The sequence below is a fragment of the Mesitornis unicolor genome, unplaced genomic scaffold, assembly GCF_000695765.1.
Source record: "Mesitornis unicolor isolate BGI_N332 unplaced genomic scaffold, ASM69576v1 scaffold18093, whole genome shotgun sequence".
NCBI lineage: Eukaryota > Metazoa > Chordata > Aves > Mesitornithiformes > Mesitornithidae > Mesitornis > Mesitornis unicolor.
Genome location: NW_010176883.1, coordinates 1 through 4,303, shown reverse-complemented (window position 1 = coordinate 4,303; position 4,303 = coordinate 1).

Here is a 4,303-nt window from a genome sequence, read left to right as displayed (position 1 = left end):
GACAACCCCTTCACTTAACAAAACACTTGATCACTCAAGCGCAAACTGCAGGGCAACAGCGGGATGCAAGTTCTCAGAAACATTTATTTAGTCCTTGCGAAGAAAGAGGAAGTTCCTCGCAGCTGAAAATCACATACCTGCTTCACAAAAAAGAGTATCTTTGCAGATTGTTGTGCAGGAAAGTGTGGTTTAAGGTTTACAAACCATGATCCCACTATCTCTCTATAGTACTTTCAACTTCTGTAACAACTGAAGTAATCTATTCTATCGATCTACTTACAAAGCTGTTACCAGGCTGAATTGTCACACGCTGTACATTTCCGGCTAGAAGCACTGAAACTGTGCAATAAAAATGATGGCATTCTCTGACTGCTTTTACAATTCCACCTCAATATTTTATAGTTTTCAGGCAAAGCAAATAAAGCATAACTTAACGTAGGTCCATCAGTTCAGCAACGCACGTCAGAAAGCTACCTTGATAAACGTACAGCATCTTCTGCCAATCTTCTTTATAAAGATCTAATAAAATGCACTTTGCAGTAATCAAATTATCAAATTTCAGCTGTCAAGATAACCACAGATCAACTTATCAACCAAACCCGAGCTTCCCACGAGCAGGACAGTGTTCCTCCTGCCAACCTAAGCTCCCCAAGGTAAATCAAGAGTTCTGCAGTTCATGTTGCATCCTCAATTCTGAGATTCTGAGAGATGTTGATCAGATCCAGCCCGCAAAGGGAAAACTTTGCAAATTACATCAGAGAAGAAAAAGCAAATGCAGTCTTGTCTCCTCTGGAATCACCCTTCCAGCTGACCAAACCTCCTGGGCCCAGAGCCCCACACAGCTGCCCATTGCCTTGGCATGATGGCCTTGCTACCAGAGGCACATAAATTGCAGCTACACTCTTCAGATCTCCCCAACGCAGAAGAGCAGCAGCTACAATCTTAGGGCTATGTATTCTCTTGAGGGATTCTGTCTTGGGGCAGATTCAAGTGGAAATGGTTAGTAAGCATGTCTCTTTTTTATTTTACAATTTTTAAAATGTACGAATGTCTCAGAAATTCACAGCCAGGAATTTTTTAAGTCTTCCATCCTGAAGTCATTGCTATTCAAAATATTTTAGAAAAAATGGACCATATGTTCAAGTATACATCACATCTCATACCCAAGACCCATACTAGGAACGAAGGAAAATTGGTAGATGCCCACCACCATTACTGAATTCCCTTAAACAAATTCAGACCTACCACTAAAACTTATGATTGTAATTTCAAAACCAGAGGTCCCTTTAGAAATGAGCTGTGGTAATGGCACCTGTGGTTTAACTAATAAACATTACATCGGTGTGTCCTGGTTTCGCTGGGATTGCATCACAGAATTAATTTTCTATTCAGGAAAACTGCATTTCTGCAAAGACTACAATACTCGATTTCATAGGAACAAAGTTGATAAGACCCTTTATTTTCCAGGCCAGCACTGTTATGCAGTGACCAAGGGCTTTAGCAGTTCCAAGTCTGTCAGGTGCAGAAGCTGAGGGGAGCAAAAACCAGGGCAGCTGACACAAGCTGACTCCAAGCTGGCCAACAAACTTGTTCCATACCATAAACGTTCCACCTGCTATACATTGCTGAGTCTGCTGGGAGCAGCAGGCTTTCCTCGGTGGCTGTGATGACAGCAGGGTCTCACCATCATTCTACTTCTGAGGCGTACTCCACTTGTTATGACCATCCCAGCTTGCAACCACTGTTTCAGCTGAGTATAACTCTGCGTAATTCATATTGTTATTAATACTGGATTTTTATTATTTTATTAGATCTGTTTGTATTTCAACCCACAGTTCTTTCCTTTTCCTGATTTCCCTCCCTGGGTGGGGAGGAGTCATCAGGTGACAGAACAACTGAACGATGACACAGTGCTTAATACATGAGCTCACTTTCTACAGTTCATCTTCATCAACCGCCTTGCAGAGGCAAATGCCATCAGAGCAGCACAGGTTCTCAGCTCACTTCATCTCTATTGCTTCTTGCAATTACTGTTGCTAAGAAGAAAAACCATCACCTACAGAAAGATGTAATTTCTGCAGTAGGAAGTTGAGGTCTTAGACTACCACACTGTTTAGACAGAGAAACCACAGCCCAGGACCAAAGCATCCATGCACAGAGTATCAGTGCGAACAAAGCCCAGCACTGGGAAATGCTGTATCACCATAAAGGTCAAACCTGTGTCTGAACGAGCAGAAGCAGGTTACCATACATTTTAATTGATGCTTTTTGCATAACATGTGAGACTACACACAAGTTTTTTGGTAGGAGGTGGAAGAATGAGGATGACAAAAAGTGTTTAAAATTTCCTGCTCAGACAGGTATGCAAGTCAGCAGTCGGGCAGCTGCATTACCAATGACTTGGCTACGCTGGTGAGAAACACCAAGTCCAGCAGCAGCAATTACAAAGAAAATAAACTTAATTGCATTTGGAGATGTGTGGTGAGGGTCATGAGGCAGGGCACAGAACAGAAACAGACAAAGACAGGGAATGCTGGGGAGGCAGCTGTCAGGCAGTCACATCTGGAACAGGAAGAGAAGTGCTGGGCTTTTGGTGTGCCAGTGCAGACAAGGACAAAGGAAAGGCTGGGGCCTGCCTCAGGACCAAAAGATCACTTGTGGCCTCAGGAAGGCAATGGCCACCCCAACACAAAGCAAAGGGAAGCATCCAGATCACAGGCTTGGAACTTCCAGTAAATCACTAATACTTTTATACTATACTTATAGACTTGTTTAGGTTGGAAAAGACCAACCGTTAACCCAAGTCCACCACTAAACCATGTGCTAAGTGCCACATCCACATGCCTTTTAAATACCTCCAGGGACGGTGACTCATCCACTTCCCTGGGCACCAGGTTCCAATGCTTGATAACTCTTTTAGTGAGAAATTTTTCTTAATATCCAATCTAAACCTCCTCTGGTGCAACTTGAGGGCATTTCCTCTTGTCCTATCACTTGTTACTTGCAAGAAGAGACCCACACCCACCTCACTACAGCCTCCTTTCAGGTATTGTAGAGAGCAATAAGGTCTCCCCTCAGCCTCCTTTTCTCCAGGCTAAACAGCCCCAGTTCCCTCAGCTGCTCCTCATAGGACTTGTGCTCCAGACCCTCAACAGCTTTGTTGCCTTTCTCTGGACAGGCTCCAGTGCCTCAATGTCTTTCCTGTAGTGAGTGGCCCAAAACTGAACACAGTATTTGAGGTGCAGTCTCACCAGTGCCAAGTACAGGGGCACGATCACTTCCCTATTCTCTGCTGGCCACACTTTCTGACACAAGCCAGGATGTTGTTGGCTGTCAGCCAGCACCCCCAGGTCCTTTTCCACCAGGCAGCTTTCCAGCCACTCTTCCCCAGGCCTGTATAGAATTGCACGGGGTTGTTCTGGCCCAAGTGCAGGACCCGGCACTTGGCCTTGTTGAAGCTCACACAGTTGGCCTCAGCCCATGGATTCGGCCTATCCAGGTCCCTCTGCAGAGCCTTCCTACCCTCAGACAGATCAACACTCCCTCCCAACTTGGTGTCATCTACAAACTGACTGAGGGTGCACTTGATCCCCTCATCCAGACCACTGATGAGAAGTTTGTAATGATATATTCACATCACTTTATAATTTCTGTATTTTAGGAATAAACTCTCTATGCAAGTCTTTCGAGTTTCTGTGTTCCCTTTTCTCAGTTTTAATCAATTTTTTGTATCTTCTTCCCTCTATTAAATGTGGATGTTGCTATACAAGGTTTATTATAGCATTTTTAAATGCTGTAACATCAACTTTACCAGTTTTGTCTACAACTGCTTCATTAACAGCATTAAAAGTTGCCATGAATTTGGAAAACATAAAATAAGAATAACCCCATCTACCAAAACATAATGTTTATCAGCTTAAAAAAAAAACTAAAGCAAAAAAAACCTCAAACAAACAAAAAGGAAGATGTTTCTACATTTAGTTAGTTAGTTGGTCTTCATTTAGGTTCTTTATTTGTCCTGTCTATACAGAAGTCTTTCTGTGGACATGGTGGACAGCCGTCCTGGGGGTTTCCTGTCAGCTCTCATAGAAGCTTCTCGTTTCGCCGGTAACTGCAGCTTGCTTGTGACTACTCAGCCCTCTTACACCCCAGAAATACCCCCCGTCAGTATCTCACTCCCAGAGACGGCGGGATGGCCAGGGCGCAGCAAAGCCTGCTCGAGCCGCTCCAAACCGCTCCGGCGTGAAGAGCCGAGACCCGGGTGCCCGCGCCGCCCCGAGGCCGCCCGGCTCCAGGGCCGCAG